The sequence below is a fragment of the Macaca nemestrina genome, chromosome 2, assembly GCF_043159975.1.
Source record: "Macaca nemestrina isolate mMacNem1 chromosome 2, mMacNem.hap1, whole genome shotgun sequence".
NCBI lineage: Eukaryota > Metazoa > Chordata > Mammalia > Primates > Cercopithecidae > Macaca > Macaca nemestrina.
In genome coordinates, this window is record NC_092126.1 from 168,832,864 (window position 1) to 168,846,832 (window position 13,969).

The 13,969-nt window shown below is 33.3% G+C and overlaps 1 protein-coding gene across 38 annotated transcripts in view; it reads left to right on the forward strand.

Annotated features, from left to right (window-relative positions):
- LOC105470366 (zinc finger and BTB domain containing 20) overlaps positions 1 to 13,969 on the forward strand; it is an 814,500-nt gene that overhangs the window by 194,483 nt on the left and 606,048 nt on the right. The window lies entirely within an intron of this gene.

Sequence of the window (13,969 nt, forward strand, 5' to 3'; positions counted from 1 at the left end):
TTCACCATGTTGGCCAGGCTGATCTCGAACTCCAGACCTCAAGTGATCTGCCCACCTTGGCCTCCCAAAATGCTGATATTACAGTCATGAGCCACTACGCCCAGCCCAAAATGTCCATTATTTCAAGCTAGGGAAAGATAACTAAGTTTTTTAAATCCCTAAGATAAAGATTGTATTCTGCTCTTAGTAAGAAAACCTCACCCACTCCAGTGCAAGTGTTAATTTTGTGCTCCAGTAGAAAGTCACCGGCTGATTTTTGTCTTCATTAAAACATTTTTAAATGTTGAACTGTTCCTAGATTTTATGGATGAGGATAGTAGATGGAGCATTATGAACTGTTTATTACTGTCACACAAAGTAAGTTACAGGAAGTAAGAAAAAATGTTACAAAATAAATTCTTTAGACGGAAATCATGATTTCTCCTTATTGGATTTTGTCTGCAGAATAGCAGATCCACCAAAGAGTAAATAATCAACATAAATTGACAGTGAAAATTCCTGAAGTTTTTCCCTGAAAAGGGAGCTTGACAAAGCAAATGTCTTTACGGCTTTAAGGAAAATGTCACTTCTGAAATGCTATGTATTAATAAACACAGATATTTGTGTAGAGACACTCAAATAGAGATGAGTTCATTTTTAGTACAATGTGTGGGGAGTGACATGCATGGAATTCCATTAATAGCAATGTATGTTGTGTTCTTTTCATTTCATTTTGCTAATGAATTTAGTATTAGATTGATGGGTGCTAGGAAAGGAAGACTTAATTTGCAGAATAAGTAGCTGGAACAGTGTACACAACCCAGATAAGAGCTATCAAAGCTGACCTCCATTCATCTTGGAGGACAAACTCTAGATACAAAAGGATACTTGGAAACACTTGCTTCTCATCAGATATGAGTTGAGCTAGCACCCTTTTGTCTATGGATTCATATTTATCTCTAGACAGTGATAACTCCTCCTAGGTAGCATTTAAAGCATGTGATTGTCACGATGAAAAGGAAGCACTACTGGAATTTAGTGGATAGGGGAAAGAGATGACGTTAAATTCTGCCATGAATAGCTGAAATTACTTAGAAAAGAGATTTGCCCAGTCACAAAGCCAATAGTATTTCTGTAGAGAAATGCTATTAGGGCAATAAGATAGATGTTCTTTATGGCAGTGGTTTTCATACATTTTCCTAATAATCCACAGAGATAAATACATTTAAATCATGACACTGTCTACATGCAGTCATATAATTAAAACAAAATTTCATAAGACAATATTTACCTTTCCTATGTGTTGCATTTTCCATTCTGTCCTCTAGTATCTCATCCCATCCCATCCTATCTTAGCTTATCCTATCCTATTTTATCTTATCCTAACTTTTCTTTAAAGTCTACAGCCCCCTATCTTAATTTCAAGAGCACTGACACTGTGACCTACAGTTTGAGAAAAACTGTTTTAGAGCTCTTTAAATTTCCTGGTGAAGATAGGATAAAAGAGAAAATAACTGAAGAGTTGCCTGCAGTATCATTTGGTTTCCTTATAACCTAAGCAGAGCCCAAAATTTTCATGTGTAACTATTGTCCAAATTTTGTTTTGGAAGAGGTGTGGACCTGTATGCCAGCACTCCAGGCATAAAGCCTAACTGCCACCTTTGACCTCTGTTGCCATGATAATGAGGGAAGTGAGACAGAAAACTCTAGCCCAGCTCACTCACAAAATTTGGATCCAAAAGCTCAAATCTGCCTCTATGTTGCTGGAACAGTGTACATTGTTGCATGTTAGGAACCGTGTGGCATTATGTCAATATGAACAGGGTTCACTGAGATGACAGTGAAACACTTTGCTCTTCCTGTCAAAGTGAGTCATCCTTAAGCTGTTCTATGGTGATTTGGTATATTAGGCCTCTCCCTTACATGTTGTTGATTGAGGAAAATGCAGAGTCAAGTAGCCTTTTGGTGTAGTGCCCAATTTATCATAGTTGTATAAAGTTAACCAAGATTCTTGGATCCTCAGGATATTTCCAGATATAGCTTGTCAGAATGTTTGTAGAAGCATACTTGCTGATGGGAAGCCTGCCATTATACCTTAATTTTCTTCAGGTCATCCACCTACTTCAAACCGAAGTGATTATACAAATTAAATCTAATCTATGATTCTCAGCTGAGGGAGGGAAAGGTTATGTTGAAAAAAGCTTCCCTAGTGATTTCAGTATATCTTCCTAGTTGAAGATTGTTATTGGCCTATTTCCAGGATGTCTACCTTGCTGTCTTAAAGTCTGAGTCATCAGAAGACCTGCAGAACAGGGTTTGGTCACAAAGGGGTGAACTGAATATGGGGGATTTTCTGTTGTCATCTTCCTTGTTTCTGGTTTATTGTCTTGAGTATTTGTCCACTAGTTTGACTGAAAAGGCCAGGGTTTAAGTTTGTCCCCTGCTTTTGTTGTGTTGTCCCAGTGACAATTGGAAAATAACTTGAGTAGTGAATTGGAAGTATATTTTGGGGGAACAAGATCATTCCATTCAGCTCCTGCTCCTATGAGCTGAGTTTGATTAGCATTTTTTACATACTTTTGTCCATATAGCATGTGTTTATCTTGTTGTTAGAGACCTTGGTATTATTTTCAGTAGTAGAACACATTTAGTACTAAATCTTTAGCATGATATATGGGTGTTTCAGATCTATCTATTAATTAAAACCAACACTATTTGGCACCAAACTTTAGATTTAAACAATTATTAGACCTAGTATGTCACAAAATTTGCCTTTTCCTTGTCCATTTTCACTAAAACCCTCTCCTGGTTATTTTCCACTTACATCACTCTATCTATGAAAAGAGGTCAGTTCTTTAAAAACAAAACAGAATAAAATATACCCCCGACCTCCATTTTTGTTTGTTTGTTGGTTGGTTGGTTTAACTTTACCCAGAAGAACTGATTCCCTAGAAAGCCAGAGTCAGAGAGGTGATGGAATGATGGTTGTTTTTCCTTTTCCCCTTTGGAGCTATCATTTCTATTTGAAGATGATGACTTACCAGTGCCCTAACTTTCCCTTATAGTGAGAAATATCTTCCATGGAAGACATCTCTGTGGACGATTTCAAGGTTAAGTACTAGAGCTAAGATAATAAGAACTTGGCCCACTTGTGTTGGGCAGGGTGAAAAGAAACAGTGTGATTTTTGTCAGTCTTTAGAGAGTGGTTGTTACTAAGTCAGTAAAGCAAGATCAGAAGACTTGCACGATAGTCTTCTATAGTGCAACTAACAAGTGAATTCAATTCAGTGGTTAGGAATGATGCAAAACAAGGTGGAGAGAAAAAGAAAGACAATTTTGTATGTGCTCTGTAAACAGAACTCAGACAACTGTGTTTTGTTTATATTGATCCTCCACCACTTAGTGCATGGATAGATATATCTGATTTTCAGCTAGAGTGTTCAGGTATACAGCTGAAGGTGCAGCTATCCTGTCTTTGTCTACTGCCATTTAGTAACTTGTCTAAGGGTCTCTGGAGCTGGAGTTATCAGAATTCTTTCATAGTTATAGGAGGGCTAATTGTGCTGGTTTACCCTGAGTTGGTGAAGGGCTCAAAGCCTGATCTCCAACTTTCAGGTAACCGTAGGGGCAGTAGTATCCTTCACCTCAGGGTTCAACTGCTCTTTATGGGATAATTGTATGGGATGACACAGAACTTCAGACTTCTTCTTGGCAGACAAGAAGGTTCCTTTAGAATTACTATTCACCACTCTGTGGGTAGATGAGCTTTGTCAGCAGCAATGGCAACTGCAAGTGAAGACATCTTTGTTTACCTTTGTTCCTTGGTATCACCTAGGGCAACATGGTGTCTACCTAGCTTCATAAGATGTTGTTCTAGCCAGAACTCAATGAAGTTTTATGTTTCTCTGATACTTCCCTTGGAAGATGAGTGGCCTCTAACAGTATTTGCAGTTGAGTGCACTTTAGGTGCCCCAAACCTTATCTTAGCTTGGAAGAGACCAGTGACAATTCAACTTTCACTTATTCTCAGTGTTCTCATTGAAGCATGCTGGCACCGGCACTAACACTTAAACTCACACTGCTTAGTCGAATCCTTCTTAAAGTCAAAAACACTTTCTCAGATAATGCTATCTAAGGTAGGACTTTCTTATTAATCCATACCACAGTACCATGTTTACTTCCTATTTAGCATATTTTGCTATCTGTAAGAGTGTGTGTGTATATGTGTGTGTGTGTGTAATTAAAATAGAAACAAGAAGGACACATTAAACTTATTTCAGACTCATTACCTGATTTCTTTTAAGGATTAATATGTAGTAAAAATATACATATTTTTATAGCTACCTACCAACCACTTTACTGATTTTACAAGAAAATATTGGTTTTCTGTTTGTGAAATCATTTCACATTATTAAAATGGCCACTTTCTGATTTTTGATTATTTTCCTAAGCAGAAACCACCTACCTTTTATATAACATTCTAAAGAATTGATTAATGGGGTTTAAAAACAAATATTTAAATCAAATATTCAACTTAACTGAAGTCAAAACCATTTGGATTACACAAATATTTAAAAAAAGTAGCAAGCCTGTTTCATAAAAGTATGAAAACTGCACTTTCACAGTGAGATTAGCAGAAATTCATTTCTGTATAACTTTATTTTCAATTTCCATCTTACAAAGATTTGACCTCCCCCATTCTCAGCTTTCTGCCTCTGCTGATACGATTTCTCTCTAGAGAACTAACCATTACTCTCACCAAAACTGTAGTTGGCTATATAAAAAAACCTTACTCATGTTGAGCTAAAAATTTGGTAAGGAATATAATCTCTTAAATGCTATTAAGTTTTTGAATGATCATGTGCCCTTTCTTATGAAGCTAATTTTTTCAGTTCTATGTTTTTACTAATTATCTACTAGTCTATTACTGAGAAAAGGGTGTTGATATCTCCAAATATAATTGTAGATTTTTCCATTTCACCTTTCGGTTCTGTCAGTTTTTATGTCTCCATGTATTTTGAAACTCTGTTGTTAGGGCATACAGATTTAGAATTATTATATATTACTGTCTGATTAACTCTTTAACATTATATGATGCACATTGTATCACTAGCAGTTTTGTTCACTTTGAGATCTACTTTGTCCAATATTAATATAGCCATTCCAGCTTTATTATAATTAGAGTTTGCAGCACATGTACTTTTCTTCAAACCTACCTTTTTCATTATATTTGAAGTAAATTTGTTGAAAACTGTATAATTGGGTCATTTAAAAAATCCATTCTGATAATCTCTGTCTTTAATTGGTATATTTATGCCATTTACATTTAATGTAATTATTGTTACATTTCAATTAATGTCATTCATTTTATATTTTGTTTTCTGTTTGTTTCTTCTGTTTTCCTTTGTTTTTCATTTTCTGTTTTGTTTTGGGTTATTTGAACATTTTTTACTATTCAGTTCAAATTTATCTATTGTTCTGATGATGATATTTCTTTGTATAGTTGTTTTTAGAGGTTGTTCTAAAGTTGTTCAATATACATATCTTTTTATACTCTTCTTAGAATCAATATTTTATAGATTTAAATAGAATGTAGAAATCTTAAAACCATATAAGTCGTTTTACTCTCCCAGTTTTGCATTATTGTTGTGTCATATATTATATCTACATACATTGGAAGCCTTATCAGATAATGTTGTAATTTTGCATTAAATTGTCAAACATGTCTTAAAGAACCCAAGAGAATAATCGTTTCTTATATTTACTCATAGGTTTGTCACTTTTTTCCTCTTCCTTCGTTCCTGATGTTCAGTGTTTATATCAATGGCAGTGTTGTATCATTTGCCTTCTTTCTGGAGAACTTCCTTTTAGCAAACGTTTTAGAGCGGGTATTTTTATACAGGATATAAAATTCTCTGTGCTCTCTCAGTGCTTTAGAAAAGGGGTGCCATTTCCTTCGGGTTTTCATGGTTTCTGATTAGACTTCCACAGTCATTTGAATCCTGTTTCCTTATAGATAATACGTGATTTTCTCTGGATGCTTTCAAGACAGTTTTCCCTGTCTTCAATCTCCAACAGTTCTGTTTTAATGTGTCCAGAGACTGATTGTTTTTGTTTTTCTTTCTGTTTGGGGTTTGCTATACTTCTTGACTCTGTGGGTTTATGTATTTCCCAGAATTTGAGAATTTTCTAGCCATTCTTTTGTCAAATGCCTTTTCAGAGTTATAATCTTAGTTAATTTTCTGCTGCTATAAAAGAATACCACAAATTGGATAATTAATACAGAACAGACATAATTATTTGGCTCACAGTTCTAAAAGCTGAGAAGTCTGAGGTCATGACACTAGCATCTGACAAGGGTGATCTCATGATGGAAGACATCATATGGCAAGAAAGCACATGACAGAGAGGAAATTGGGCCAAACTTATTCTTTTTATCAACAACTCACTCCTGTGATAACTAATAAACTCCCACATTAATGACATTAGTCTGTCTTACTCACCTCCTAAAGGTCCTGACCCTCAACACTGTTACAATGGCAATTAAATTTCAACATGAGATTTGGAGGGGGCATTCAACACATAGCATACTCTTTCTTTTCTGCTTCTGTTAATATAATGACATGAATGCTAGACTTCTTGTTATTGTCCCACAGGTTTCTGAGCCACTTTTTTTTCTTTATTGCTCACATTGGATAATTTCAGTTGATCTATCTTAAAGTTTATTGACTAATTTCTGTATTATCTTTATTTTGTTGGAGACCATCCAGTAATATTTTGTTGTATTTTAAAAAATTTTTATTTTTCAGTTTTAAGCCTGTTTCTCATTGCTTGTTTCAGCATTTTTAGAATAGTAAATTTAAAGTTTTTGTCAAACAGTTCCAACATCTTTGTTGTTTTAGGTTTTATGTCCATTGATTATGTTTTCTCATGTGAGTTGACATGTTCCTAGTTCTTCATGTGCCTGGTGATTTTGGATTATTTCTTAGACATTCTTAATATCATGTTATGAGATTCTGAGTCATGTTTAAATTCTGTGGGGAAGGCTGACATTTTTGTTTTAATAGGCAATTGACCTGGTTAGTTTCAGGTTGTAAGATACAAGATTCCTTCTGTGGTTTCAATGTCAGATTTGTTTACAGTGCTTTTCAGGTCTCTTGTGTGTATACCAGTGAACAATCTTGGATGTAGGCATTGGTCTATCTGTTAATTTCATTCTCAATTTTATTCATATGCTGATTAAAATCAGATCCATGCATGTACAGCTAAAGATGAGCCCAGAATTTTATAACCCTGTAAGGTCACTTTCTGCAGTCCCTTTGTCTCTGTGCTCTTTCACTAGTATTTTTTAGTTTTCCTGGAGCTCCCCTTTGTGTCCTCCAGCCAGCAAGCTGGGGCTTTATTTACCTCATATGCGCATTTCTGTGACTATGCCCATATTTAAAGCTAAGTCACAGGAAAACAGAGAAAAAAATAAAAGCAATGGAAATTCTATGGCCATAACTGTTTTTAAAGATAATTTTTAAACGAAGTATTTTAATGCAGGAAAACATAGTTAAAAATTCAGAAATTATAAAAATATAGATAAGTGAATTTTCACAAAGTGAACATATTCATATAAGCAGCACCAGACCGATAAAAAACAAGTGAGCAGACCACAAAGATCCCTTTATCCATCTTTCCAGTCTCTACTTCCTCAGGATAACCACTATCATGACTTCTAATATTAGTTTATTTTTGAAAAATACAGAAATAGAATTATGTGATTATATATTCTTCTGTATATGGTTTCTTATGCTCACATTTCTGAGATTCATGTATATTATGTTGCATTTACATGTGCTTGCAGATTTTAAAACTATTTTATTGCTTTATAATATTTCCATGTATTAATATAATCACAATTTTATTATTATTATTTTCAGCTCTTCTACTATAGATGGGCATTTGGCTTATTTCCAGTTTGAAGCCATTATGAATTGTGGTGGCCACATGCATATTCTACTACACGTCTTGTTTTACATATTTAAGCATTCTTACTGGGTATATGCTGAGGAGTGATATTGCTGGTATGCTTATGTTCAGCTTTAGTAGATAGTGCCAAATAATTTTCAATGTTATTGTACCAATTTACATTATCAGTAGCAGCACAGTAATGCCCTCCCCTCCACTTGATTCATGATTTCAGTTTCCACAGTTTCAGTTATCCGTATTCAACTGCAGCCCAAATTTTATCATCCCATATCATCACAAGAAGGGCTCACCCTTAAGTACAAAAAGATGTTTTGAGAGGGAAATAGAGAGAGAAGAGAAGGGAGGGAGACCACATTCATATAACGAGTATAGTGCTATAATTGTTCTATTTTATGATTATGTTGTTAATCTCATACTGTTCCTAATTTATACATTAAATCTTAGCATAAGTATTTATGTATAGGAAAAAAAAAAAACATAGCATATGTAGGATTGGGTGCTATTTGTAGTTTCAGGCATCCACTAAGGGATTTGGAGTGTATTCCCCATGGATAAAGGGGGACTACCGTATAAGAGAGGTCCTATTGTTCTACTTGTTGAAAACACTTAGTATTATCTGTCTTTATTCATTTTAGCTTTTCAGGCATGTGTGACATGGTAGCCGGTGGTGGCTTTGGTTTGCATTTCTCTAATGATTAATGAAATTAAGCATCTTTTCCTATGTTTATTTTCCACTTGGGTATCCTCTTTTGTGATTTGCATGTTGAAAGGTATTGCCCATTCTCCAGTTGGGTTTGTTACTGTTTTTATTATTAAGTTATTGGGATTTCATTTTATATTCTGATACATACTTCTTTGTCAGATATACTTATTACAGATATCTACTTTTATTCTGAGGCTTATGTTTTTACTGTCTTATAATTGTCATTTTTTCTTTTTTGAGACAGAGTTTTACTCTGTTGCCCAGGCTGAGTGCAGTGGTGTGATCTTGGCTCACTGAAACCTTTGCTTCCTGAGTTTGAGTGATTCTCCTGCCTCAGCTTCCCGAGTAGCTGGGATTATAGGCGCACACCACCATGCCCAGCTAATTTTTGTATTTTTAGTAGAGATGGGGTTTTATCGTGTTGGCCAGGCTGGTCTCAAACTCCCGACCTCAGGTGATCTGGCCACCTTGGCCTCCCAAAGTGCTGGGATTACAGGCATGAGCCACCACGCCTGGTCTTATAGTTGTCTTTTGGTAACAAAAGTTTTCTATTTTAATGTATCTCAATGATCAATTTCTTCTTGTGGAGCTAGTGTTTTATATCCTGTTTAAAACCGAAACAAAAAAATGGAAAAGCTTTTGCCTACAATATCATAAAGACATTTTCTTTGTTATATTCTAGAATCTTTATTGTTTGCCATTAAAATCTAGGTCTGCATTTTACCTGAAATTCATTTTTTTTGTGTGTTAGGTGTGAGATGGGGACAAGGATGGACAGGATTCATTTTTTCTTTTTAAAAAATTGATCAAGTGCCATTTGTTGAAAAGGTTGTCCTTTCCTTGAGTACGTCAGCAATAACTTTATTATAAATGTAGTGCCTACATATTCATGGATATATTTCTGGACTCTTATTCCATGAATCTGTTTATTTACTCTTGCATCAATGATGCATGACTAAATAGTGAACATTTAGAAGAAATCTTAATATCTGGTAGTGTAAATCTTTTAGCTATGCTCATCTTTTTAGATTCTTTTAGTTAGTCTTGTTCCATTTTATTTCTATAAAAATGTTAGAATCTGCTTGTTAATCTCTACAAAATGTAATCTGCTGGGATTTTGATTGAGATGGTATTTTGGGAATACCGATATCTAATCTATAAATGTATTATAATTCCCACTTATTTTATTCTTCTTTCATTTCTTCAGTTTTCTGCACAGTGGACTTGCATACTTTTTGTTAGATTCATTTCTACAATTAGATTTTTTAATGCTCTTGTAATTGGTAGCATTTTAAGTTTTATTTTCTAAATGTGTATTGTTACTATATAGGAAAACAATTCATATCTATCTATCTACCTACCTACCTATCTGTCTATCTATGACACACACACACACACACACACACACACACACACACACACACACACACGGGGGTGGGGGGGGAGAGAGAGAGAGAGAGAGAGAGAGATTCACCTATTCACCTTGGCCAGGAAACTTGCTAAATTTACTTATTAATTGTATTAGACTTTGTGGTTTCTTCTGAATTTTTTATAACACAATCATGTTTTCTGTGAATAACTACAGTTTTATTTCTACCTTTTCATTCCATATAACTTTAACTTACAAATATTTTTGACTTGTTGCACTAGCTAGGACCACTGTGTGCACAGCTAGGACCACTAGTATAACATTTGTTCTAGGTTTGGGTTTCGCTTTTTTGAAAATTGTAAATTTCCTTTATCCACTAGAGAACTTCTCTTCAACTCGTGAGTTTGCTGAGTTGATCTTGTTGTTTTATATATGTGTTTCTGTGTTGTCTATTTTGTTTTGTGTTGTTTTATAAATCACAAGGAATATTCACATATATTTCTGGATTTATTGAGATCATAGGATTTTTGTTTTCTTAATATGTTTACCTAGTAAATTTAATTAATTTATTTTTGAATGTTAATCCACCCTTGCATTCTTAGAATAAACTCTACTTGATATTGTATTTTCCTTTTCATAGAGAATTTGATTTTCTTAATATTTTCTTTAAGATATTTCTATTTGCATTCAAAAGAGAGATTATCCTGTAATTTTACCTTCTCTTAATGTTCTTGTCAGGTTTTCTCTGCATAGTTGTATTATTCTCATAAAATGAGTTGGGAAGTATTCCCTTTATTTCTACCCTTGGAAGAGTTGTATATGATTGTTGCAATTTTTTTTTCATTAAATTTTTGAAATAATTTACCTGTGAAACTATTTGAGTCAGAAAGTTTTGTGGAAATATTTTTTTAGTTTATCTTTTATTTGTATAAAGTTAAGTATACAATTGTAATTTTGTTACATAGATATATTGCATAGTGGTGAATTCAGAGCTTTCAGTGTATTCATAATCTGAATAACACACATAGTACCCATTAAATAATTTCTCATATCCACCCCCTTCCTCCTCACCCTTCCCAGTCTCCACTGTTTATCATTCCACCCTCTATGTCAATGTGTGCACATTAGGTAACTCCCACTTATAAGTGAGAACATAGGACATTTGTCTCTCTGTTTTTGAGTTATTTCACTTATAATAATGGCCTCCACTTCCATTCTTATTGCTGCAAAAGATGTGATTCCATTCTTTTTTATGGCTGGATAGTATCCTATTGCATACATATTTCACACTTTTAATCCAATCATCCATTGATGGACGTTTAAGTTGATTCCATATCTTTGCTATTGTGACTAGAGCTATGATAAACATATGAGTATAGGTATATTTTTGGTATAATAATTTATTTTGGGGGCTAGATACCAAATGGTGGGATTGTTGGATTAAATAATAGATCTATTTTTGGTTCTTTTAGAAATCTCCATATTGTTTTCCATAGTGATCGTACTAATTTACATTCCCACCAACAGTGTATAAGCATTTCCTTTTCTGCAGTTCTTTGACAAGATCTGCTATTTTTGGTCTTTTTAAGTAATAACTGTTCTGACTAGTCTAAGATGATCTCTCATCGTGATTTTAATTTGCATTTCTTTAATTAGTGATGTTGAGCCTTTTTTCACACGTTTCTTGGCCATCTGTCTGACTTCTTTTGAAAAATGGCTCTTCATGTCTTTTGCCCACATTTTGATAGGATTATTTGTTTTGTTGTTGTTGTTGAGTTGTTTGAGTCCCTTGTAAGTTCTAGATATTAGTCCTCTGTCTGACTGATAGTCTGTACATATTTTCTCCCATTCTGCAGGTCGTCTGTTCACTCTTGATTATTTCTATTTCTGGGCAGAAGCTTTTTAGTTTAATTAAGTACCATTTGTCTGTTTTTGTTTTGGTTTCTTGTGCTTTTGGGGTCTTACTCATGAATTCTTTCTCTAGACCAGTGTCCAGAAGAGTTTTCCAAATCAAATATTCATGTCTTTTAAAAGATGTACTATGAGGGATTTCCATTTCTTCTTGTGTCCATTTTGGTAATATGTGTTTTTCAAGGGATTTATACGTTTCATCAAATTTTTCAAGTTTATTGATGTAAACTTGTTCAACAGATCTTATTGTCTTTGTACTATGTCTATAGCATCTGTAAGAATACTCCATTTTTTTCATTCCTGTTAAGATTATTTGTCCTTTTCCATCTTTAAAATTTGTGTTTCTAGAGGACTATTACTATATTTGTCTTTCTTTACAAAAATACACCATTTTTTGACTTTTATCAAGTTTATCTATTGCTTTGCTTGAAAATATTTGATGTATTTTATAATAACCATTTGTTATTAATTTTGAGCTTAATTCAATTATGGTCAGAGAAGATATTCTATATGATATAAATACTTTGAAATTTATTGAGGCTTGCTATATTACTCAATTTAAGGATACTTTTGGTACACGTTCTATGTGCACCTGCAAATATGTGTATTTTGTAGCTATTGGGTGCACGATTCTGTACATATAAATTGATCAAATTTGCTAAATCTTGGTGTTCAAAACCTTTATCTACCAACTTTTTACCAAGTTCTATCATTTACTGAGAGAAATATGTCAAAAATTTCTAACATGATTGTGTATTTGTTTATTTCACCTTTTAGTTTGGTCAATTTTTACATTTTAAGCTTATGTTGTTGGTTTGTACAGATTTGGAACTGTGATATCTTCCCAGTAGATTAACTAGTATTATGTAATGCTCTTCTTGTACTATTTCTTTTCATTCTATTTAGACTGATACTATAATGTATAGTGATATTAGCCTTCTTTTGGTTGGTGTTTGGTAAATTATTTTTAGTACTTTTCCTTTCACATTTTCTGTATACTATTTTTAAGGTATGTGTCCTGCAAATAGCATATTATTAATGGTGATTTTTAATTCGAAGTCTGACATTGTCTGTCAATGCAACTTTTAAATTTACATTAACTGCACTTACTAATATTTGTTGATTTAATTCTATCATCTTACCGTACTTTTCTATTTTTTCTACCACTTTTATGTTTCCCATTTCTTCTCTCCTAACTTCTTTTTATTAATCAGCCTTTTTATTTCATTTCCCCCTCTTTTAACTTGCTAATTATATATTTTTAATTTTTCTTAGTGGTTACCCTAATGAGCTCTTCTGTAGCTTATACCTTTTATCTCTTTTCGATGAAGATTTTTATTTGTCCCTCTCTCATTTTTTGTCTTATCATTGTCCTGAATTATAATTCTTCAAGTGCTCTAATTCCTAAAACATTATTTTTATTATTTTTCTATATTTGTACACATACTAACCTTGTCTGTGTACTTTTTTTTATTTTGCATTTCTATATCATTGAGATGCTTTTCCTTTTACTTGAAAGATGCCTATTAGTGTTCTTTTGTAGTATGAATCTTTCGGTGAAATATTTCCGCAGTTTTGTCTTTCTGAAAATATTTTTATTTTGACTTTTTAAAAGAATACTTTCATTGGTTAGAGAATTCTAGGTTGGTATTTACTTTTTTGTGTATATATGTGTTTTGCTTTATTTTTATTTTACTTTTGATTGACAAGTAATTATATATATTTATGAGGTACAATGTGATGTTCAATATATGTTTACATTGTAGAATTAAATCAAGCTAATTAACATTCATCACTTCAAATACTTATGTTTTTATGGTAAGAACATTTAAAGTATACTTTCAGCAGTTTTAAAATATATAATACACTATTATAAATTATAGTGATCATGCTGTGCAATCGATCTCTAAAACTTATTCTTCTTGTCTAGCTGAAACTTTGTGCTTTTTGAATAACATGTCCCCTTTCTTCATCATCATCCAACACTCAGCCTCTACTAACCACCATTTTGCTCTCTGTATCTGTTGCCTTTT